Consider the following 24,579-nt stretch of genomic DNA (forward strand, 5'->3'; position numbering starts at 1 on the left):
CGCAGTGCTGGGCGGTGGTCGCGCAGGGGTGCGGCGCCGGGCGGGCGGAAGGGAGAACCCACGGGGCGGGCCTGGGGCGGGGGCGGGGGCGGGGCTCCGCTTTCCCCCGGGCGGACCACGGTGCTGCTCACAGAGCCGGAACTGAATGCAACTTTAGATTTCGTTTCCCTTCCGTCTGTCCTGTGTCCGTCTTGCTCTTTCCGGACACAGCCAGTAAATAACTGGGGTTCCTCCTTTCACCCCGCTTCCGGCGCCGGGGGCCCGAGGCGGGAAGGGGAGGGACGGAGGCGAATGCATGAACAATAAAAACATCCCCTCAAAAACCCTAATCCCGGAGTAAACGCCGAGTGGAGGTGCCGGGGATTGAACCCGGGGCCTCGTACATGCGAAGCACGCGCTCTACCACTGAGCTACACCCCCGGCCCCGCGAAGCGTCCCTGCTTCGTGGGATATTACTTCTATTTTTCCTTTAAAAAATAATCGTCCTGCAGAAAGTCAACTGGGTGAAATTTCGCTATTTTAAAAATCGCTGAACTGGAGATATTTAGAGGCGTCATGGGCAACTAGACTGCGATCCGAACAGCGCCCCTTCTGATTCCAAGAGCCGCCGGCCCCCGCGGGGTTACCTGCTCCGGGTCCGCTCCCAGGGGCAGGGTTTGCGGGGCCTCCGCCAGCAAAGTCCGCCTCCCCCGCCCGGACGGCGCCCGCGGGCGACCGCAGGTGCACCTGCCGCTGGCCGCGCACCTGCCGGTCCCGCCGCCGCACGCTGGGTGCCGGCCCCCGGCCTGAGGTCAGGGGTCCACGAAGGCTTTTATAAACAGCAGCAGCTTCGGAACTGAAGTGACTTCCTCCCGCACTGGAGGAAGGAACTGGGGCGCAGGACAGGAGGAGGACAGGCGAAAGGCAGCGGAGCAAAGTTGGGGGGCTGAGCGAACCCGGGGCACCCTCAAGGACGCGGAACCCCTGCTGTGGGCGCGGCTATCGAGAACAAAATCAACGAGCGCGGGGGGACCCCCAAGTGGTGCGCTGGGTGGTCGCGGAATTCGGGGCGGGGGTGCTCCTGCACACCGCAGAGCAGGCCGGAGTGGCCCGTCCGGGCAAGACCCAGGCAGGGGCCGTTCGCTCCGGGATGCTGCTTGCTGACTCGAGGTCCCAGAGCCCTGGGTAGGACTGACATGTATTTCGGGCAGATCTGCGTTTAAAGACAGGAGAACCCAAAGCGTTGACAAGTGAAGGCATTGGAAATTGAAATCCCCCATTTCTGACCTTCCCCCTTGAGTCTCTGGAAGATTTACTGCGAACGGAGCTGGCCGGATGTTTGCGATCAGGTGACAGGTAAGGAGAAATCGTTGATGTCACCTGACCTTCCAAACTGGGGACCTGGGACTTTTAGACCTTCAGTCCAGGGCTTTCCGGGTATTTCAGCCGCACCTCTGCCTTCATGGACACCAATCGTTTCCGTGTTCAGGACAGTTCAGCAGGCTCTGCGTTCTTTGAGAAATCCTTCCCTTGCTGCCTTGCTCAGAAGTTGGGGCCGACCTCTGTCACCTTTGGTGATTGCTCTGGACCTCGGCCATGTGGGCGTGAACGGAGAACGACCGGAGGACCAGTGGGCGTGTTTCTGCACCCAGGGCTTCCCACAAATGCAACTGAGAACACAAACGAAAATTTAACAAACATTGTGCAAGGGCCTGTCGCCCTTTTCTTTGATCTTCTCTTTTTCTCCCCTGCTCCTTGGTGATCTCCGCCGTGAACAAGGGGCATGAGCTCTTGGTGGGGCGATGGTACCCATATTCTGCTCCTTCCCAGAGACCCCCAGTACGCATGGTCTTTCTTTCTGCTTACTCCTTCGGTCTCCTTGTGCTGATGCCGCGGGGTCTTGTACAACTTTAAGGGGAAGGAGGAAAGCTGTGTTGAAGGAATCCAGGAACACACCCAGCCTCTCCTGTGAGCCCGAGCGGGCACCTGGATACACCCCCCCACTCCAGCAAATCCTCTACAACGGATGATTGGCTGCTTCCTGGGTTATCCTAGGATCTCACCGTTGGTAGAACAAGATTTATTGTACTTTTCACTCGGTCACAAACTCCTAGCCCGAATCTCTGCTGCGCCTCCGCCGTGAGCAGGGTATCGGAACAGTAGACCGAAGATCCAGCCGGTCTAGCCTGAGCCAAGACCAGCTCAAGCACCAGCTCCGAGTCTCCTCCAAGGGAAGGACATTCACCTCCTGTCCAGTTCCCTTTTCTTTCAACTTCTGTTGGGACTTCTAGGCAAGGAAGACCATGTTAGAATTAAATACAAAATGGAGACCAGGCTTGAAAGCTGCCTGAGCGGGCGGAACAATGTCAGTGATGTGGGCCAAACCAGCTTATCTCCTGAACACAAGTGAAACGCGGGTTGTCCCTTGTAAAGGCCTCCGATGGTCCTGAAACAAGTCATCTTGCTAAAAATGGCAGAGAGTAATCACTTTTACCCAATCCCTCCCATGTGGAAATCTCCACTGTAATACCCAATCACTATAAAAATTAAACCGCTTCCTCAGGGCGCCTGGGGGGCTCAGTTGGTTGTGTGTCTGACTTGAGCTCAGGTCATGATCTCACGGTAGTGAGTTTGGGCCCTGCATTGGGCTCTCTGCTGGCAGCTCAGAGCCTGGAGCTGCTTCCGATTCTGTGCGTGTGTCTCTCTCTGATCCTCCCGTGCTGGTGCTCTGCCTCTCTTTCTCAAGAATAAATAAACATTAAGAAAAACGAAAAGAACTTCCTCATTTTCACGTTATGAGCCATCCTGTAATGCCACGCCCTGAGCTTCAGATCAGTTTTAAGTTTGATAGTTCATGCACTATTATTATATGCACAATAAAATCTTGCTAAATACTATCTCATTGATTTGGTGGTTTTAATTTTGCTATTTCTGACTTTTGGTAAGCAATAAGATAGTGCAGAGGGGTAGATAGAAGATTAGCAGTCTGTCACCTCAGGGAAGTTGCATCCAGGTGAGAAAAAAGGTTGACGTGGAATAAAGTAATGACCTTGGAGAGATACGAAGCATGGTGAGATGAGTGATAGGAGTACTGATCTCAAAGTTTAGGCCACAGTGGGAGAGACAAGACAGAAGAGGACAGAATTTATCACAGAACCTGGTCATAAATGCAGAACAGCGCATTTCAGTCACTGCTCTAGTGACCCCTGGTGTAGACCTGTTGGTGGCGGCTTCAGCTCTAGTTCCAGAGACACCCTACAAAGAAGAAGGAAGAGAAAAGGAAGCAATAGCTTCAATTTATCACGGAGTCTTGTTTGGACAGATTCTCGCCCACATGAGGAAAGCACAAAGCGCTAATACGTGAGCTGGGATGCGGGGTTTTATGAAGCCTTTGCAACAGTCTAAGACCTTGCAAACTCTCCAAAGGACCTCAGCTTGATCAATAGGACCCATAGCGCTGAGTTTGTGTGGACCGTGGAGGAAGCCCGAGACACCCTTGAGGAGAACCATGAGTAGTTTCCACGACGGTGATTCTGGTAATCAGCCAGTTTGGGAGCCACTAGCACCCAGAAATTGGATTGGCTTAATTTACTGGGGACATGCCATCATCCAAAAGGAGATGTATGTACGGGTGGCCCACTGACTCTTTCTCCCCATATTCTGAATGCAAAAAAAAAATGTACAGTGTCCCCTTTCTCCTAGAGAAAGAGAAGGCGATGACGATGCTTGTCCCACAGGAACATCTGACTTGTGGAGTCCAGAGCTGTCATGGCTTTGACCTTGCCTGCAGCTCTTGCTGCTGCTGAGGAAACAGTGTGAGCGTGCTGGCGGGGGCCCTCCGCGCGGGAGCCTCCGTTGCAGTGGCTCCTACGAGAAGCACAAAAAGCCAGATTTGCTGAAGCCCATGTGTCCTTGTGTTGGGAGTCCTCCCTTCAGGCGTGAACGTCCCAAGTATAAGTGGGAGAAAACTCAGGGTGAAAACCTGGACTAAAGAAAAGGCACAAGGCAAAAGCCCACTTGACTAGCCGTCAGTGATCCTTTGCCTATGAGGGCGCCGGGCTCAGCTGGAGAAGGAGCAGTCTTTCAGTGCGAGGTTTCAGGATTTTAGGCCTGTTCAAACCAGGCTTTCCTTTCACCTACCCATTTAGTCTTAGAAGAAGCTAACTGAAACCTGGCTTTCTCTCAGGAAACTCACTATGGTGTTTATAGTGTGTGCACCTCTGTCCACAATCCTCTTCGTTTCCCAACTGGCTCCTAAAGTCAAAACTTTAAGGGCGAAAAGCCAGAGTTGCAATAGAATGAGAAAACCATTGCTCTAATGTAGGCAAGCTGGTAATTTCTTTCCTCTCTAGAGACTTACACCGTTTAGATGGGTCAACAAAAGTGTGGATGTAGGCGTGAAAATGGAAAGACAGATTTGAGAACAAGGAAAAATGTAGACAGACATAGGATTTGCAGCCATGTTAGATTTGGGGAGTGAGGGGTTCAGTTAAAAGACCCCTAGGTAGCTTGACCAGACTTGCAGTGAAACCTTGGTTTGTGAGCATAATTCATTCCAGAAACAGGCTTATAATCCAAAGCACTTGTATATCAAAGTGAACTTTCCCCTAAGAAATCATGGAAACTCAGGTGATTTGTTCCACAACCCAAAAATACTCATATAAAAGTGATTATAATACTGTAATATAATAGAAAATAATAAAGAAAGACAAATTGACTTGCACTTATCTTTGAAAACCTTCGTGGCTGGTGTGAGGGAGATGGGAGAGAGGAGGGTTACTGTGTGGGACACTCTCGCCATCACTGATGGATGTTGACTACAGTACAGTATTAAACTCTCGTCAAGCACTGCGTTCAGTGGAACTGGCAATAAGGCAGCAGAGGACAGGGTCTGTACCAGCAGGCAGCACCTTGGAAGGAAGCAGAGCATTCCTCAGCTCACTTATGTATGAAAAAGCAAAGGACTGTCCATAGGTGTTTGGAAGTGACAAAAAATACACTAGTACCAGTTGTGGGCACCTTCCAACGTTCTGAAAAATCACTGATTTCTGCCAAACACCACAGCCTGAGACGGAGCATCCGAGCGCGGGAGATGACCACCCACAATCCCGCAGAGCGGGAGAAAGAACCATTGGTTTAGTTGTGGTCATGTGACCCTCGGCATCACGCAGGACCCGCACTGTAAGACATCGCTGGTTTATCGGGTTAAAGTTGTTAGAACACTCGCAGAACGAGGTACTCTCAATCCAAGGTTTTACTATATAATGAGCTGTAAGTACAGAGGGATGAACAGGATTTCTTCTAGACTCTCGTTGTTTTTCGGTTAATTTGTTTTTGCAATAGAAACAAGAAACAGGAAATTCCTGCCACCATTATGTGGCTTCCGGCTTTGTGTTAGGATTGAGAAATTTGGGCATGAATTAACAGTGTAGCTGAACGGGTAAAACACCTCATTCCGACCATAAAATTAAGAGCTCACAGTCAAAATTGGATCAATACCCTTATCTTCTGATATCAGTAAATAATTCTGAGCCCTTCTTACTGCCTAGTCTCCGAGGGCCCTCGTCTGCATGGCCTCATAAAAATGTAAAACGTAGGATAAAAGAGACCTGGAGTTCCTGACTCAAGCATTAGAGCCTCCTGAAACCTTATAAATTGTTACTTAGAGGTAATAGACTCTACAATGAAAACAAGTGTCCGCTTCCTGCCAGTAACGCCCACCTAAGTCATTAACACTGATGACCAGACTCAGGGTACACGTGTCTGATCCCAGCGATAAAGTCTGCTATGAAGTTTGTATCGATTAAAGTACTAACAGCAAGGATGGACAGGGACTTCAGAAGCAGCCAGTGTGTTCTCTTTCCCTGGGCGTTTCCCTTTTTCCTCTCTGATTTCCCGTTTCCTTCTAGTACTTGTGTCTGCTGAGGATTGATCTTCACAGTCTAGTGCGTGTTCCCTTCCCACCAACAAGACTCCAGCTGGCCCAGTGAGGCACGTCTTCACTGCTGGAAGTTCAGTCCCGTTAGGAGTGCTCCCTATATCAGATTATTACAGTTTTCGTTGACTTTTTAGTCACAGTGCACGAGGTTATTGAAAGGTGCCCTCGGGAAACTCCTTGAGTTCTACACATATCCGCATGCAACCTCACTGTACAGTAATGCAATGTCTCTTCTCTCCGGCGCGTCTGGAACAGCAGGGTTGTGTGCAGTGGGTCCTGAGCGGTCAGCGTAGATCTTGGTGCACCTGCAGATAACAGTGGCCACCAGCATGGTGGACATCACAGGGCCCCACGGGGGGGGGGTGTAGCTCAGTGGTAGAGCGTGTGCTTAGCATGCACAAGGCCCTGGGTTCAATTCCTAGCACCTCCACGTGGCTTTTCCACAAGTTCACTTTTATACAAACTCCATGGGTCTGACTCCTTCCAACCTAGATGCTTCTGCGCCACAGATGTCACTCCAGTACAACAACAGTGTCCTCTTTCCCCGGTGCTAGGCACAGAGAGGAGCAGGGGATGGGGGAAACTGAACGTTTTCTTCTTCTCTGTGTATTCACAGGAGAATAATGAGAAAGAGACAGAGAAAAAGGCTTAGCTGAACTTGTCCCAGGATTCCTATTCTGTCTTCTCTTTCCTTTTGCTCCTTTTCTTTCCTTTTCACAGCTGACAATTTAATACTAAGTAATTTCAATGTCCAGGGGCTTGGCTCCTCCAAATTGACTGCTTCAACACACAGTGGTAACACTGCCTGCCACACTAGGTAAAGAGCACGTGGCTAGTGCCCCCGTGGAGTTCATTTAAAAGTAGACCCATGGGAGAGCCACATGGAGGTGCTGGGGATTGAACCCAGGGCCTCGTGCATGCTAAACACACACTCTACCACTGAGCTACACCCACCCCCCGTGGGGCCCTGTGATGTCCACCATACTGGTGGCCACTGTTATCTGCAGGCGCAAGGTTGAAGCTGACTGCTCAGGACCTGCTCCTCGGAACTCTGTGTCTCAGACACACTGGGAGAAGAGACATTGCATTCCAACCTGCAAAGTCCGTAACACAACCAGCCTCCTACCATCGGACCCTCGAGGCCTGCTGGCGGCCGGCTTCCTGAGCGGCTGTCCCTGTCCACCACCAAGGAGAGTCAGGATGGAACACTCTCCTCTTAGTTCTGTAATGTCCTTCCCTCCTGTCCACAGAGCGTTCAGAGAGGGGTGGTGCAGGGGGTATGCAAAACCGCGTCCGTGTGTAGGATCAAGTGCCTCAAGTCTGGTGAGAGCAGCTCAGGAAATTCAGGTCCAGGTGGGGAGCTGAGACGGAGTAACTGCTCTGCAACACTGGCGGAAATGAGGAACAAACAGCGTGTCATCACGTCTTTCCTAAGTTGCTGACGAACACCGGTGTCCAGGGAGGCGGGGTCCTCACTCTGTGTAGACGCTGCATCTCATTCTGAGAGCCGGAAGGACAGCGGGCAGGAAAGTGGACTAGAAAACATGGTCCTGTGGACATAGAGCCTCTTTCAGAAAAAATGCTCTCAAGGGGAACCTGAAGGAAGGAAAGAAATGAATTTGTTCTTTATAAGCCCATTCTTAGCACAACACACCAAAACTCCTAAACTGCCCAGGCAGGCAGAACTTTGGTTCTGAACTCAGTGCCACTGCTACCGAAGACACGTGAGGACCGTGATTCCACACGTAGTAACACACACACCATCGCTGCGGTTCCACACCCAGGAATGCACACACCGTTGTGAAGACAGCCTTCTCTGCTCTCTTTCTTACCAGTATAGACAGGTTTCTTATTTTACCCATTAGATCCGATTCCTTTACTGTTCATTTTTTGTTTCAATACTCAACGCCTCCACGGTTTCTCTAGAGGAATCTGGTAGTGAGCCTACCATCATCTTCTGAGCACTGTCTTGTGTTCTGGCACAGAGAGATGGTCTAGGGTCCTCTTGTGATATCCCTCCGCAGCCCTGGGATAACAGGAATTCTTCCAGCGGCCGTGGCTCCTGCTAGGCAGGATCTGTGTTAACAAATTAAGATAGAGCCAAATTATGGAAAGAGCCCACATGTCCATGGACTGATGAATGGATAAAGACACACATAATGATGGTATATATACATATAACTAAGTCAGAGAAAGCAAATATCATATGATTTCACTTGTGGAATTTAAGAAGTACAACAGACGAACAAAGGGGAAGGGAAGGAAAAATAAGATAAAACAGAGAGGGAGACAGACCAGAGAGACTCTGAAAGATAGGAAAAAGAACAGGGTTACTGGAGGTGTGTTGGGTGGGGGATGGGCTAGATGCGGGATGGGCATTAAGGAGGGCACTTGCTGGAATGAGCATTGGGTGTTGTATGTAAGCAGTGAATCCCTGGGTTCCACTCCTGAAGCCAAGACTAAACTGTATGTGAACTAACTTGAATTTTAAAAAATAAATCTTTTTTAAAAAGCAATTAAGATGGGAGCCCGGCCCTGCTCGCTGTCACTAGGGCAGCTCCGCTCCTGTGCTCTTTCAGGTGGCAGGGCTGTGGCCGCGGCGCCTCCTTGCGGTCGTCTCCCGAAGCTCTGCGGCCGCCAGGTCAGGGCGGGCTGACGAGCACGGCCGGGGCCGGGGAAGGACGTCTCTCAGTCGAGCGTCCTCGCCTTCATCCTTCCGCAGCTGGGCAAGAGACACGGTCCAGGGGCTTCAGAAAGAATGGGGTCGTTCGTGTGTACGGAGGAAGGATGTCTGTGCTCACAGCTTCACGTCCTCCGGATGCCCCGGCAGGTGCACGACTATGACGAAATACTTCCGGAAAAAACGCACCTAGCGTGCACGGGGGTGTAGCTCAGCGGTAGAGCGCGTGCTTAGCATGCACGAGGCCCCGGGTTCAATCCCCGGCACCTCCACTTTCCGGGCGTCTGGACCCTGTCTGTAATTCTCCGTTGCGCGAGGGGAAGGATGCCGGCCTAGGGGGCGTCCGCAGCCCTTTTGGAACACAAGGTGGAAATTCACTCCACGTCACCGTATTCGTTCTCCACCCACCCTGAGCAAGCAGCGCTGTGTCCCCTCCGCAGCCGCTCAGTGGTGGGGACAATCAGAGTTCCCAGCGCAGGAAACCCCCCGAAAGAGCATCTGCCGAGACCATGAAACCACGCCCACCTCCTCTTTCCTGCACCTCAAACATCAGGAGCCAAGTCCAGAGGGTTTTCATGGATTTGAGGGAAAGTTCAAAATTAGAAGCCTAGAAAAATCTAAAAAAGCCGATCTGCTTCCTACTTTCTGGGAGGAAGGTTTCCGCTCTGCCACGAAGAACATGGAGTTGCCCGTTTTGAGAGGCGGCCTGGCCCGCTGCGTGATCTGCGGGCCGGGTCACGGACCCGAGGCTGGCACTGATGACAGGGCGGGTGACGGGCGGGGGAGGGCCAGCCCAGGCCGCTCATCCCCTGAAAGGCTGAGAGAGGGACGCTCAAGGACGCGGGGTGCGGGCTGAGAAGGCGAAGGCTAGCACCCACTGCCAGCACCTGTCGCCTGCCTGTTCGGATTCCAAAACAAAAGGGACCAGAGTGGGGGAAGGTCCCCCTGGCGCTGGTCCGGAGCGGACTCACGAAGCTGGAAGAGCACGGCCTCCTGGAAAGGCAGGCGGCGTGAGCACTTACCAGGGCATCAGAGATGACAGAGCCACCTTCTCCCCAGACTCAGGGCAATTCCTTTGTGCTTGTGGGACATCGGGGCCTCTCTCCGCAAGTTTAAATCCACGGACCTAATAACATAGTAACTTTGGTGAGTCCACATGAATTCGACCATACAACCCAGCTTATAAAGTAAAACAGTCTTTATGTCTGACCTAAAGCTGGAGAAAATGTTGTACAGGGAGACTTAGTGCAAAGTGAGAGATCTGAGGGAAAGAGCGCAGCTAGTTTTGTCATTAAGATTTTGTTTTTAAGTGATCCCTACACTCAAGCTGGGAATCGAACTTACAAGCTGGGGGTCAAGGCGCACCCGCTCTACTGACTTAGCCAGCCAGGAGACCCGAGAGCTTCTATTCTTGATCACAGAAGAGGTGACTGGTTTAGTTTGTGCTAATTCAGTGTTTGCCACAAATAAGGTGCCATTTTCAAGAAACCAAACCACTGTCCAAATCGAGATGTACCGTGAAGGCTCGACTTCAAGAGCACAGGCGCCTCGCATGTCTCCTGCCCACAAATTGGGGCAACCTTGGCGAGTCTTGCAAAATCACCAATTTTCAGGGGCGCCTGGGGTGCTCAGTCCGTTAAGCATCTGACTTTGGCTCAGGTCATGATGTCACGGTTGGGTTCCTGGGTTCGAGCCCTGTGTCAGCCTCTGTGTGCTGACAGCTCAGAACTTGGACCTGTTTCCGATTCTGTGTCTCCCTCCCCTGCCCTACCCCTCCCTCCCTTACAGTCTGTCTCTCTCTTTCAAAAATAATTGAATATTAAAATAATAATAATAATAATAATAATAATAATAATAAAAGAACCCCTCCAGGACTGCAATATCCTTGACGTCTGTTCTTTCAGCAGATAGAGAGAACTCTGATCGCTCCCAACTGGCCTTTCCTAACTCAACATCTCACGCGTCAGGAATCCAGTCTCCTGGAGCCAAGAGCCGACTGCCCCGCTTCAACGGGAGCTTGGAACACAGCTGAAAATGTGTATGTAAGTATTACTTTTCTAGTCTTCCCCAGAGAAAGTCCACTCACCAAGACAGTTGTGAGAATGTTTTGAGATGATTGAACACGACTGAACTGACACTAAGTATTGGAACACAAAATAACACAGCGGTCTGGGGTCAGGGGGCGGGGCTTATAGAGGTCAGGTGATCAGTAGAGTCAGGTGCAGCCCTGCTTCCGCCCCACGGCTGTTTCCAGACCCAGCGTACCGAGTCGGAGAGCGCGTACGCAGCCCCTCCGGGGTCCCATCACGACCCAGCTCAGAAGTCATTCTGATTGTAGCATCGATCGCCGTCCCTCCCGGCCTGGCGAGTAGTCACTCCAGAGACTTCTAGGAAGGACGCTGTTTTCTCCTCACCAACACATTCCTCAAGGACTCGGCGAAGAGTCCTCTAGGCCAGAAGTTGGCAAACTTTTTGTGTAAATGGCCAAAAAGTAGATATTTTAAAATCTGTAGGTCACGTGGCAAAATCAAGACTATAAATACTTATATAACAAGAGAGAAAAAAATTCCACTTTTAAGAATGACATTAAAGTATAGTAATATTTGAGTACAATTATTAGTACTACTAACAATTAAAGAATGGAATTATCTTTGGGGAAAACATTTTACTTAATCGGAGTTCAAGGTTAGTGTTCCTGATCATAGAAATTTCTCAGCATTCTCAGAAGTAATGAAAGAACGAAAAGAAGAGAAAAATTAGAGACCTCAAAAGTATTTCCTTTGCTTCGTTTATTCTCTGAGCGGTGCCTGAGTCACCTCACAGGACGCAGAGACCACCCCCCTCCTGTCCCCTCCTCATCGATCACCCGCCAGGACCACCCACCTCCTGTCCCTTCCCCCACCGACCGCCCCGCCGGGACAAAGATATTGGGCAACCGGACAGTCACACTTAAGGAATCTTAAAAACACACAAAAACACCCAGAAAGTTGAAAACAGTCCAAGTATTGGGGGAAAAAGGCAAGAAAACGCCATCGATGGGGAGCCGAAATAGCTCAGCTGGGAGAGCGTTAGACTGAAGATCTAAAGGTCCCTGGTTCGACCCCGGGTTTCGGCAGGTGCTGTTTTGGCTCCCGGGACGCTGCATGGACGGCTTGGTTGTGCCGAAAAACTCGTCACACGTGGACGCGGAGATCCGAGTTTCTTACGGATCCCGCGTGTCACCAAGCGCCGCTCTCCTTCTACGTTTCCGCCTCCGACGACGGTAACAGGTGCTCGCGGTGCGCACGGCCCGGGGCGTGAGGCGGGCCGGGGCGCCCTCCCTCCGCTCCCCTCCCCTGTCTGGCACCGCAGCTTCGTGAGACCGGCTGGGGCTCCCTCCCGCCACTGCCCTCCCCTCCGCTCACGTCACCTTCCCTCCACTCGTCTTCCCTCCTCTCCGCTCCCCTCCCGCCACTGCCCTCCCCTCCGCTCACGTCACCTTCCCTCCACTCGTCTTCCCTCCCCTCCGCTCCCCTCCTCACCCACCACCCCGCGGCCAGGAGTCCGAGCGCCCGCGCACCCGAGGAAGACCGCGGACTCGGAGCCTTTCTGGGTGGACGAAGATATTGGGCAACTGGACAGTCACCCTTAAAGAATCTAAAAACACACACAAAAAAAACCCGAAAGTTGAGAACAGTTTAAGTGTTTGGGAGGAGGGGGGGGAGGCAAGCCGCTCTCAAAGGGTCGACATAGTTCAGCTGGAGAGCGTTTGACTGAAGACCTGAATCTCCCCGGTTCGATCCCGGGTTTCGGCAGGCGCTGTTTCGGCGCCGTGCCACCACTCAGTGACAGGGATCGAGGCCCACTTTTGTTGCTTCCACGAGCTGTGTGAGCCTTGGCCGCCAGGAAGGAACAGAGACGCGGGACCCTGCCAACGTTGCTGATGTGTCGCTGTCACTGTGATGTGGGGACCGGCCGGAGGGGAGGGGAGAGGGGAGGGGAGGGCAGGGCAGGGGGGCGGAGGAGCGGAGGGAGCCCCAGCCGGTCTCACGAAGCTGCGGTGCCAGACAGGGGAGGGGAGCGGAGGGAGGGCGCCCCGGCCCGCCTCACGCCCCGGGCCGTGCGCACCGCGAGCACCTGTTACCGTCGTCGGAGGCGGAAACGTAGAAGGAGAGCGGCGCTTGGTGACACGCGGGATCCGTAAGAAACTCGGATCTCCGCGTCCACGTGTGACGAGTTTTTCGGCACAACCAAGCCGTCCATGCAGCGTCCCGGGAGCCAAAACAGCACCTGCCGAAACCCGGGGTCGAACCAGGGACCTTTAGATCTTCAGTCTAACGCTCTCCCAGCTGAGCTATTTCGGCTCCCCATCGATGGCGTTTTCTTGCCTTTTTCCCCCAATACTTGGACTGTTTTCAACTTTCTGGGTGTTTTTGTGTGTTTTTAAGATTCCTTAAGTGTGACTGTCCGGTTGCCCAATATCTTTGTCCCGGCGGGGCGGTCGGTGGGGGAAGGGACAGGAGGTGGGTGGTCCTGGCGGGTGATCGATGAGGAGGGGACAGGAGGGGGGTGGTCTCTGCGTCCTGTGAGGTGACTCAGGCACCGCTCAGAGAATAAACGAAGCAAAGGAAATACTTTTGAGGTCTCTAATTTTTCTCTTCTTTTCGTTCTTTCATTACTTCTGAGAATGCTGAGAAATTTCTATGATCAGGAACACTAACCTTGAACTCCGATTAAGTAAAATGTTTTCCCCAAAGATAATTCCATTCTTTAATTGTTAGTAGTACTAATAATTGTACTCAAATATTACTATACTTTAATGTCATTCTTAAAAGTGGAATTTTTTTCTCTCTTGTTATATAAGTATTTATAGTCTTGATTTTGCCACGTGACCTACAGATTTTAAAATATCTACTTTTTGGCCATTTACACAAAAAGTTTGCCAACTTCTGGCCTAGAGGACTCTTCGCCGAGTCCTTGAGGAATGTGTTGGTGAGGAGAAAACAGCGTCCTTCCTAGAAGTCTCTGGAGTGACTACTCGCCAGGCCGGGAGGGACGGCGATCGATGCTACAATCAGAATGACTTCTGAGCTGGGTCGTGATGGGACCCCGGAGGGGCTGCGTACGCGCTCTCCGACTCGGTACGCTGGGTCTGGAAACAGCCGTGGGGCGGAAGCAGGGCTGCACCTGACTCTACTGATCACCTGACCTCTATAAGCCCCGCCCCCTGACCCCAGACCGCTGTGTTATTTTGTGTTCCAATACTTAGTGTCAGTTCAGTCGTGTTCAATCATCTCAAAACATTCTCACAACTGTCTTGGTGAGTGGACTTTCTCTGGGGAAGACTAGAAAAGTAATACTTACATACACATTTTCAGCTGTGTTCCAAGCTCCCGTTGAAGCGGGGCAGTCGGCTCTTGGCTCCAGGAGACTGGATTCCTGACGCGTGAGATGTTGAGTTAGGAAAGGCCAGTTGGGAGCGATCAGAGTTCTCTCTATCTGCTGAAAGAACAGACGTCAAGGATATTGCAGTCCTGGAGGGGTTCTTTTATTATTATTATTATTATTATTATTATTATTATTTTAATATTCAATTATTTTTGAAAGAGAGAGACAGACTGTAAGGGAGGGAGGGGTAGGGCAGGGGAGGGAGACACAGAATCGGAAACAGGTCCAAGTTCTGAGCTGTCAGCACACAGAGGCTGACACAGGGCTCGAACCCAGGAACCCAACCGTGACATCATGACCTGAGCCAAAGTCGGATGCTTAACGGACTGAGCACCCCAGGCGCCCCTGAAAATTGGTGATTTTGCAAGACTCGCCAAGGTTGCCCCAATTTGTGGGCAGGAGACATGCGAGGCGCCTGTGCTCTTGAAGTCGAGCCTTCACGGTACATCTCGATTTGGACAGTGGTTTGGTTTCTTGAAAATGGCACCTTATTTGTGGCAAACACTGAATTAGCACAAACTAAACCAGTCACCTCTTCTGTGATCAAGAATAGAAGCTCTCGGGTCTCCTGGCTGGCTAAGTCAGTAGAGCGGGTGCGCCTTGACCCCCAGCTTGTAAGTTCGATTCCCAGCTTGAGTGTAGGGATCACTTAAAAACAAAATCTTAATGACAAAACTAGCTGCGCTCTTTCCCTCAGATCTCTCACTTTGCACTAAGTCTCCCTGTACAACATTTTCTCCAGCTTTAGGTCAGACATAAAGACTGTTTTACTTTATAAGCTGGGTTGTATGGTCGAATTCATGTGGACTCACCAAAGTTACTATGTTATCAGGTCCGTGGATTTAAACTTGCGGAGAGAGGCCCCGATGTCCCACAAGCACAAAGGAATTGCCCTGAGTCTGGGGAGAAGGTGGCTCTGTCATCTCTGATGCCCTGGTAAGTGCTCACGCCGCCTGCCTTTCCAGGAGGCCGTGCTCTTCCAGCTTCGTGAGTCCGCTCCGGACCAGCGCCAGGGGGACCTTCCCCCACTCTGGTCCCTTTTGTTTTGGAATCCGAACAGGCAGGCGACAGGTGCTGGCAGTGGGTGCGAGCCTTCGCCTTCTCAGCCCGCACCCCGCGTCCTTGAGCGTCCCTCTCTCAGCCTTTCAGGGGATGAGCGGCCTGGGCTGGCCCTCCCCCGCCCGTCACCCGCCCTGTCATCAGTGCCAGCCTCGGGTCCGTGACCCGGCCCGCAGATCACGCAGCGGGCCAGGCCGCCTCTCAAAACGGGCAACTCCATGTTCTTCGTGGCAGAGCGGAAACCTTCCTCCCAGAAAGTAGGAAGCAGATCGGCTTTTTTAGATTTTTCTAGGCTTCTAATTTTGAACTTTCCCTCAAATCCATGAAAACCCTCTGGACTTGGCTCCTGATGTTTGAGGTGCAGGAAAGAGGAGGTGGGCGTGGTTTCATGGTCTCGGCAGATGCTCTTTCGGGGGGTTTCCTGCGCTGGGAACTCTGATTGTCCCCACCACTGAGCGGCTGCGGAGGGGACACAGCGCTGCTTGCTCAGGGTGGGTGGAGAACGAATACGGTGACGTGGAGTGAATTTCCACCTTGTGTTCCAAAAGGGCTGCGGACGCCCCCTAGGCCGGCATCCTTCCCCTCGCGCAACGGAGAATTACAGACAGGGTCCAGACGCCCGGAAAGTGGAGGTGCCGGGGATTGAACCCGGGGCCTCGTGCATGCTAAGCACGCGCTCTACGGCTGAGCTACACCCCCGTGCACGCTAGGTGCGTTTTTTCCGGAAGTATTTCGTCATAGTCGTGCACCTGCCGGGGCATCCGGAGGACGTGAAGCTGTGAGCACAGACATCCTTCCTCCGTACACACGAACGACCCCATTCTTTCTGAAGCCCCTGGACCGTGTCTCTTGCCCAGCTGCGGAAGGATGAAGGCGAGGACGCTCGACTGAGAGACGTCCTTCCCCGGCCCCGGCCGTGCTCGTCAGCCCGCCCTGACCTGGCGGCCGCAGAGCTTCGGGAGACGACCGCAAGGAGGCGCCGCGGCCACAGCCCTGCCACCTGAAAGAGCACAGGAGCGGAGCTGCCCTAGTGACAGCGAGCAGGGCCGGGCTCCCATCTTAATTGCTTTTTAAAAAAGATTTATTTTTTAAAATTCAAGTTAGTTCACATACAGTTTAGTCTTGGCTTCAGGAGTGGAACCCAGGGATTCACTGCTTACATACAACACCCAATGCTCATTCCAGCAAGTGCCCTCCTTAATGCCCATCCCGCATCTAGCCCATCCCCCACCCAACACACCTCCAGTAACCCTGTTCTTTTTCCTATCTTTCAGAGTCTCTCTGGTCTGTCTCCCTCTCTGTTTTATCTTATTTTTCCTTCCCTTCCCCTTTGTTCGTCTGTTGTACTTCTTAAATTCCACAAGTGAAATCATATGATATTTGCTTTCTCTGACTTAGTTATATGTATATATACCATCATTATGTGTGTCTTTATCCATTCATCAGTCCATGGACATGTGGGCTCTTTCCATAATTTGGCTCTATCTTAATTTGTTAACACAGATCCTGCCTAGCAGGAGCCACGGCCGCTGGAAGAATTCCTGTTATCCCAGGGCTGCGGAGGGATATCACAAGAGGACCCTAGACCATCTCTCTGTGCCAGAACACAAGACAGTGCTCAGAAGATGATGGTAGGCTCACTACCAGATTCCTCTAGAGAAACCGTGGAGGCGTTGAGTATTGAAACAAAAAATGAACAGTAAAGGAATCGGATCTAATGGGTAAAATAAGAAACCTGTCTATACTGGTAAGAAAGAGAGCAGAGAAGGCTGTCTTCACAACGGTGTGTGCATTCCTGGGTGTGGAACCGCAGCGATGGTGTGTGTGTTACTACGTGTGGAATCACGGTCCTCACGTGTCTTCGGTAGCAGTGGCACTGAGTTCAGAACCAAAGTTCTGCCTGCCTGGGCAGTTTAGGAGTTTTGGTGTGTTGTGCTAAGAATGGGCTTATAAAGAACAAATTCATTTCTTTCCTTCCTTCAGGTTCCCCTTGAGAGCATTTTTTCTGAAAGAGGCTCTATGTCCACAGGACCATGTTTTCTAGTCCACTTTCCTGCCCGCTGTCCTTCCGGCTCTCAGAATGAGATGCAGCGTCTACACAGAGTGAGGACCCCGCCTCCCTGGACACCGGTGTTCGTCAGCAACTTAGGAAAGACGTGATGACACGCTGTTTGTTCCTCATTTCCGCCAGTGTTGCAGAGCAGTTACTCCGTCTCAGCTCCCCACCTGGACCTGAATTTCCTGAGCTGCTCTCACCAGACTTGAGGCACTTGATCCTACACACGGACGCGGTTTTGCATACCCCCTGCACCACCCCTCTCTGAACGCTCTGTGGACAGGAGGGAAGGACATTACAGAACTAAGAGGAGAGTGTTCCATCCTGACTCTCCTTGGTGGTGGACAGGGACAGCCGCTCAGGAAGCCGGCCGCCAGCAGGCCTCGAGGGTCCGATGGTAGGAGGCTGGTTGTGTTACGGACTTTGCAGGTTGGAATGCAATGTCTCTTCTCCCAGTGTGTCTGAGACACAGAGTTCCGAGGAGCAGGTCCTGAGCAGTCAGCTTCAACCTTGCGCCTGCAGATAACAGTGGCCACCAGTATGGTGGACATCACAGGGCCCCACGGGGGGTGGGTGTAGCTCAGTGGTAGAGTGTGTGTTTAGCATGCACGAGGCCCTGGGTTCAATCCCCAGCACCTCCATGTGGCTCTCCCATGGGTCTACTTTTAAATGAACTCCACGGGGGCACTAGCCACGTGCTCTTTACCTAGTGTGGCAGGCAGTGTTACCACTGTGTGTTGAAGCAGTCAATTTGGAGGAGCCAAGCCCCTGGACATTGAAATTACTTAGTATTAAATTGTCAGCTGTGAAAAGGAAAGAAAAGGAGCAAAAGGAAAGAGAAGACAGAATAGGAATCCTGGGACAAGTTCAGCTAAGCCTTTTTCTCTGTCTCTTTCTCATTATTCTCCTGTGAATACACAGAGAAGAAGAAAACGTTCAGTTTCCCCCATCCCCTGCTCCTCTCTGTGCCTAGCACCGGGGAAAGAGGACACTGTTGTTGTACTGGAGTGACATCTGTGGCGCAGAAGCATCTAGGTTGGAAGGAGTCAGACCCATGGAGTTTGTATAAAAGTGAACTTGTGGAAAAGCCACGTGGAGGTGCTAGGAATTGAACCCAGGGCCTTGTGCATGCTAAGCACACGCTCTACCACTGAGCTACACCCCCCCCCCGTGGGGCCCTGTGATGTCCACCATGCTGGTGGCCACTGTTATCTGCAGGTGCACCAAGATCTACGCTGACCGCTCAGGACCCACTGCACACAACCCTGCTGTTCCAGACGCGCCGGAGAGAAGAGACATTGCATTACTGTACAGTGAGGTTGCATGCGGATATGTGTAGAACTCAAGGAGTTTCCCGAGGGCACCTTTCAATAACCTCGTGCACTGTGACTAAAAAGTCAACGAAAACTGTAATAATCTGATATAGGGAGCACTCCTAACGGGACTGAACTTCCAGCAGTGAAGACGTGCCTCACTGGGCCAGCTGGAGTCTTGTTGGTGGGAAGGGAACACGCACTAGACTGTGAAGATCAATCCTCGGCAGACACAAGTACTAGAAGGAAACGGGAAATCAGAGAGGAAAAAGGGAAACGCCCAGGGAAAGAGAACACACTGGCTGCTTCTGAAGTCCCTGTCCATCCTTGCTGTTAGTACTTTAATCGATACAAACTTCATAGCAGACTTTATCGCTGGGATCAGACACGTGTACCCTGAGTCTGGTCATCAGTGTTAATGACTTAGGTGGGCGTTACTGGCAGGAAGCGGACACTTGTTTTCATTGTAGAGTCTATTACCTCTAAGTAACAATTTATAAGGTTTCAGGAGGCTCTAATGCTTGAGTCAGGAACTCCAGGTCTCTTTTATCCTACGTTTTACATTTTTATGAGGCCATGCAGACGAGGGCCCTCGGAGACTAGGCAGTAAGAAGGGCTCAGAATTATTTACTGATATCAGAAGATAAGGGTATTGATCCAATTTTGACTGTGAGCTCTTAATTTTATGGTCGGAATGAGGTGTTTTACCCGTTCAGCTACACTGTTAATTCATGCCCAAATTTCTCAATCCTAACACAAAGCCGGAAGCCACATAATGGTGGCAGGAATTTCCTGTTTCTTGTTTCTATTGCAAAAACAAATTAACCGAAAAACAACGAGAGTCTAGAAGAAATCCTGTTCATCCCTCTGTACTTACAGCTCATTATATAGTAAAACCTTGGATTGAGAGTACCTCGTTCTGCGAGTGTTCTAACAACTTTAACCCGATAAACCAGCGATGTCTTACAGTGCGGGTCCTGCGTGATGCCGAGGGTCACATGACCACAACTAAACCAATGGTTCTTTCTCCCGCTCTGCGGGATTGTGGGTGGTCATCTCCCGCGCTCGGATGCTCCGTCTCAGGCTGTGGTGTTTGGCAGAAATCAGTGATTTTTCAGAACGTTGGAAGGTGCCCACAACTGGTACTAGTGTATTTTTTGTCACTTCCAAACACCTATGGACAGTCCTTTGCTTTTTCATACATAAGTGAGCTGAGGAATGCTCTGCTTCCTTCTACGGCGCTGCCTGCTGGTACAGACCCTGTCCTCTGCTGCCTTATTGCCAGTTCCACTGAACGCAGTGCTTGACGAGAGTTTAATACTGTACTGTAGTCAACATCCATCAGTGATGGCGAGAGTGTCCCACACAGTAACCCTCCTCTCTCCCATCTCCCTCACACCAGCCACGAAGGTTTTCAAAGATAAGTGCAAGTCAATTTGTCTTTCTTTATTATTTTCTATTATATTACAGTATTATAATCACTTTTATATGAGTATTTTTGGGTTGTGGAACAAATCACCTGAGTTTCCATGATTTCTTAGGGGAAAGTTCACTTTGATATACAAGTGCTTTGGATTATAAGCCTGTTTCTGGAATGAATTATGCTCACAAACCAAGGTTTCACTGCAAGTCTGGTCAAGCTACCTAGGGGTCTTTTAACTGAACCCCTCACTCCCCAAATCTAACATGGCTGCAAATCCTATGTCTGTCTACATTTTTCCTTGTTCTCAAATCTGTCTTTCCATTTTCACGCCTACATCCACACTTTTGTTGACCCATCTAAACGGTGTAAGTCTCTAGAGAGGAAAGAAATTACCAGCTTGCCTACATTAGAGCAATGGTTTTCTCATTCTATTGCAACTCTGGCTTTTCGCCCTTAAAGTTTTGACTTTAGGAGCCAGTTGGGAAACGAAGAGGATTGTGGACAGAGGTGCACACACTATAAACACCATAGTGAGTTTCCTGAGAGAAAGCCAGGTTTCAGTTAGCTTCTTCTAAGACTAAATGTGTAGGTGAAAGGAAAGCCTGGTTTGAACAGGCCTAAAATCCTGAAACCTCGCACTGAAAGACTGCTCCTTCTCCAGCTGAGCCCGGCGCCCTCATAGGCAAAGGATCACTGACGGCTAGTCAAGTGGGCTTTTGCCTTGTGCCTTTTCTTTAGTCCAGGTTTTCACCCTGAGTTTTCTCCCACTTATACTTGGGACGTTCACGCCTGAAGGGAGGACTCCCAACACAAGGACACATGGGCTTCAGAAAATCTGGCTTTTTGTGCTTCTCGTAGGAGCCACTGCAACGGAGGCTCCCGCGCGGAGGGCCCCCGCCAGCACGCTCACACTGTTTCCTCAGCAGCAGCAAGAGCTGCAGGCAAGGTCAAAGCCATGACAGCTCTGGACTCCACAAGTCAGATGTTCCTGTGGGACAAGCATCGTCATCGCCTTCTCTTTCTCTAGGAGAAAGGGGACACTGTACATTTTTTTTTTGCATTCAGAATATGGGGAGAAAGAGTCAGTGGGCCACCCGTACATACATCTCCTTTTGGATGATGGCATGTCCCCAGTAAATTAAGCCAATCCAATTTCTGGGTGCTAGTGGCTCCCAAACTGGCTGATTACCAGAATCACCGTCGTGGAAACTACTCATGGTTCTCCTCAAGGGTGTCTCGGGCTTCCTCCACGGTCCACACAAACTCAGCGCTATGGGTCCTATTGATCAAGCTGAGGTCCTTTGGAGAGTTTGCAAGGTCTTAGACTGTTGCAAAGGCTTCATAAAACCCCGCATCCCAGCTCACGTATTAGCGCTTTGTGCTTTCCTCATGTGGGCGAGAATCTGTCCAAACAAGACTCCGTGATAAATTGAAGCTATTGCTTCCTTTTCTCTTCCTTCTTCTTTGTAGGGTGTCTCTGGAACTAGAGCTGAAGCCGCCACCAACAGGTCTACACCAGGGGTCACTAGAGCAGTGACTGAAATGCGCTGTTCTGCATTTATGACCAGGTTCTGTGATAAATTCTGTCCTCTTCTGTCTTGTCTCTCCCACTGTGGCCTAAACTTTGAGATCAGTACTCCTATCACTCATCTCACCATGCTTCGTATCTCTCCAAGGTCATTACTTTATTCCACGTCAACCTTTTTTCTCACCTGGATGCAACTTCCCTGAGGTGACAGACTGCTAATCTTCTATCTACCCCTCTGCACTATCTTATTGCTTACCAAAAGTCAGAAATAGCAAAATTAAAACCACCAAATCAATGAGATAGTATTTAGCAAGATTTTATTGTGCATATAATAATAGTGCATGAACTATCAAACTTAAAACTGATCTGAAGCTCAGGGCGTGGCATTACAGGATGGCTCATAACGTGAAAATGAGGAAGTTCTTTTCGTTTTTCTTAATGTTTATTTATTCTTGAGAAAGAGAGGCAGAGCACCAGCACGGGAGGATCAGAGAGAGACACACGCACAGAATCGGAAGCAGCTCCAGGCTCTGAGCTGCCAGCAGAGAGCCCAATGCAGGGCCCAAACTCACTACCGTGAGATCATGACCTGAGCTCAAGTCAGACACACAACCAACTGAGCCCCCCAGGCGCCCTGAGGAAGCGGTTTAATTTTTATAGTGATTGGGTATTACAGTGGAGATTTCCACATGGGAGGGATTGGGTAAAAGTGATTACTCTCTGCCATTTTTAGCAAGATGACTTGTTTCAGGACCATCGGAGGCCTTTACAAGGGACAACCCGCGTTTCACTTGTGTTCAGGAGATAAGCTGGTTTGGCCCACATCACTGACATTGTTCCGCCCGCTCAGGCAGCTTTCAAGCCTGGTCTCCATTTTGTATTTAATTCTAACATGGTCTTCCTTGCCTAGAAGTCCCAACAGAAGTTGAAAGAAAAGGGAACTGGACAGGAGGTGAATGTCCTTCCCTTGGAGGAGACTCGGAGCTGGTGCTTGAGCTGGTCTTGGCTCAGGCTAGACCGGCTGGATCTTCGGTCTACTGTTCCGATACCCTGCTCACGGCGGAGGCGCAGCAGAGATTCGGGCTAGGAGTTTGTGACCGAGTGAAAAGTACAATAAATCTTGTTCTACCAACGGTGAGATCCTAGGATAACCCAGGAAGCAGCCAATCATCCGTTGTAGAGGATTTGCTGGAGTGGGGGGGTGTATCCAGGTGCCCGCTCGGGCTCACAGGAGAGGCTGGGTGTGTTCCTGGATTCCTTCAACACAGCTTTCCTCCTTCCCCTTAAAGTTGTACACGACCCCGCGGCATCAGCACAAGGAGACCGAAGGAGTAAGCAGAAAGAAAGACCATGCGTACTGGGGGTCTCTGGGAAGGAGCAGAATATGGGTACCATCGCCCCACCAAGAGCTCATGCCCCTTGTTCACGGCGGAGATCACCAAGGAGCAGGGGAGAAAAAGAGAAGATCAAAGAAAAGGGCGACAGGCCCTTGCACAATGTTTGTTAAATTTTCGTTTGTGTTCTCAGTTGCATTTGTGGGAAGCCCTGGGTGCAGAAACACGCCCACTGGTCCTCCGGTCGTTCTCCGTTCACGCCCACATGGCCGAGGTCCAGAGCAATCACCAAAGGTGACAGAGGTCGGCCCCAACTTCTGAGCAAGGCAGCAAGGGAAGGATTTCTCAAAGAACGCAGAGCCTGCTGAACTGTCCTGAACACGGAAACGATTGGTGTCCATGAAGGCAGAGGTGCGGCTGAAATACCCGGAAAGCCCTGGACTGAAGGTCTAAAAGTCCCAGGTCCCCAGTTTGGAAGGTCAGGTGACATCAACGATTTCTCCTTACCTGTCACCTGATCGCAAACATCCGGCCAGCTCCGTTCGCAGTAAATCTTCCAGAGACTCAAGGGGGAAGGTCAGAAATGGGGGATTTCAATTTCCAATGCCTTCACTTGTCAACGCTTTGGGTTCTCCTGTCTTTAAACGCAGATCTGCCCGAAATACATGTCAGTCCTACCCAGGGCTCTGGGACCTCGAGTCAGCAAGCAGCATCCCGGAGCGAACGGCCCCTGCCTGGGTCTTGCCCGGACGGGCCACTCCGGCCTGCTCTGCGGTGTGCAGGAGCACCCCCGCCCCGAATTCCGCGACCACCCAGCGCACCACTTGGGGGTCCCCCCGCGCTCGTTGATTTTGTTCTCGATAGCCGCGCCCACAGCAGGGGTTCCGCGTCCTTGAGGGTGCCCCGGGTTCGCTCAGCCCCCCAACTTTGCTCCGCTGCCTTTCGCCTGTCCTCCTCCTGTCCTGCGCCCCAGTTCCTTCCTCCAGTGCGGGAGGAAGTCACTTCAGTTCCGAAGCTGCTGCTGTTTATAAAAGCCTTCGTGGACCCCTGACCTCAGGCCGGGGGCCGGCACCCAGCGTGCGGCGGCGGGACCGGCAGGTGCGCGGCCAGCGGCAGGTGCACCTGCGGTCGCCCGCGGGCGCCGTCCGGGCGGGGGAGGCGGACTTTGCTGGCGGAGGCCCCGCAAACCCTGCCCCTGGGAGCGGACCCGGAGCAGGTAACCCCGCGGGGGCCGGCGGCTCTTGGAATCAGAAGGGGCGCTGTTCGGATCGCAGTCTAGTTGCCCATGACGCCTCTAAATATCTCCAGTTCAGCGATTTTTAAAATAGCGAAATTTCACCCAGTTGACTTTCTGCAGGACGATTATTTTTTAAAGGAAAAATAGAAGTAATATCCCACGAAGCAGGGACGCTTCGCGGGGCCGGGGGTGTAGCTCAGTGGTAGAGCGCGTGCTTCGCATGTACGAGGCCCCGGGTTCAATCCCCGGCACCTCCACTCGGCGTTTACTCCGGGATTAGGGTTTTTGAGGGGATGTTTTTATTGTTCATGCATTCGCCTCCGTCCCTCCCCTTCCCGCCTCGGGCCCCCGGCGCCGGAAGCGGGGTGAAAGGAGGAACCCCAGTTATTTACTGGCTGTGTCCGGAAAGAGCAAGACGGACACAGGACAGACGGAAGGGAAACGAAATCTAAAGTTGCATTCAGTTCCGGCTCTGTGAGCAGCACCGTGGTCCGCCCGGGGGAAAGCGGAGCCCCGCCCCCGCCCCCGCCCCAGGCCCGCCCCGTGGGTTCTCCCTTCCGCCCGCCCGGCGCCGCACCCCTGCGCGACCACCGCCCAGCACTGCG

The 24,579-nt window shown here is 51.7% G+C and overlaps 10 non-coding genes across 10 annotated transcripts; 5 read left to right on the forward strand and 5 right to left on the reverse strand.

Moving 5' to 3' along the window:
* Positions 1–348: 348 nt before the first annotated feature.
* TRNAA-CGC lies at positions 349–420 on the reverse strand. Its single transcript has one exon. It is a non-coding gene; the product is annotated as a tRNA-Ala (tRNA).
* A 5,855-nt stretch (positions 421–6,275) lies between these two features.
* TRNAA-AGC lies at positions 6,276–6,347 on the forward strand. The gene has a single exon. It is a non-coding gene; the product is annotated as a tRNA-Ala (tRNA).
* A 452-nt stretch (positions 6,348–6,799) lies between these two features.
* Positions 6,800–6,871, reverse strand: TRNAA-AGC. The gene has a single exon. It is a non-coding gene; the product is annotated as a tRNA-Ala (tRNA).
* A 1,926-nt stretch (positions 6,872–8,797) lies between these two features.
* On the forward strand, positions 8,798–8,869 carry TRNAA-AGC. The gene has a single exon. It is a non-coding gene; the product is annotated as a tRNA-Ala (tRNA).
* A 2,770-nt stretch (positions 8,870–11,639) lies between these two features.
* Positions 11,640–11,712, forward strand: TRNAF-GAA. Its single transcript has one exon. It is a non-coding gene; the product is annotated as a tRNA-Phe (tRNA).
* A 1,155-nt stretch (positions 11,713–12,867) lies between these two features.
* Positions 12,868–12,940, reverse strand: TRNAF-GAA. Its single transcript has one exon. It is a non-coding gene; the product is annotated as a tRNA-Phe (tRNA).
* A 2,770-nt stretch (positions 12,941–15,710) lies between these two features.
* Positions 15,711–15,782, reverse strand: TRNAA-AGC. Its single transcript has one exon. It is a non-coding gene; the product is annotated as a tRNA-Ala (tRNA).
* Positions 15,783–17,708: 1,926 nt separating this feature from the next.
* Positions 17,709–17,780, forward strand: TRNAA-AGC. The gene has a single exon. It is a non-coding gene; the product is annotated as a tRNA-Ala (tRNA).
* Positions 17,781–18,232: 452 nt separating this feature from the next.
* TRNAA-AGC lies at positions 18,233–18,304 on the reverse strand. Its single transcript has one exon. It is a non-coding gene; the product is annotated as a tRNA-Ala (tRNA).
* A 5,855-nt stretch (positions 18,305–24,159) lies between these two features.
* TRNAA-CGC lies at positions 24,160–24,231 on the forward strand. The gene has a single exon. It is a non-coding gene; the product is annotated as a tRNA-Ala (tRNA).
* Positions 24,232–24,579: the final 348 nt, after the last annotated feature.

Source organism: Suricata suricatta, chromosome 7, assembly GCF_006229205.1.
Source record: "Suricata suricatta isolate VVHF042 chromosome 7, meerkat_22Aug2017_6uvM2_HiC, whole genome shotgun sequence".
In the NCBI taxonomy this organism is placed as follows: domain Eukaryota; kingdom Metazoa; phylum Chordata; class Mammalia; order Carnivora; family Herpestidae; genus Suricata; species Suricata suricatta.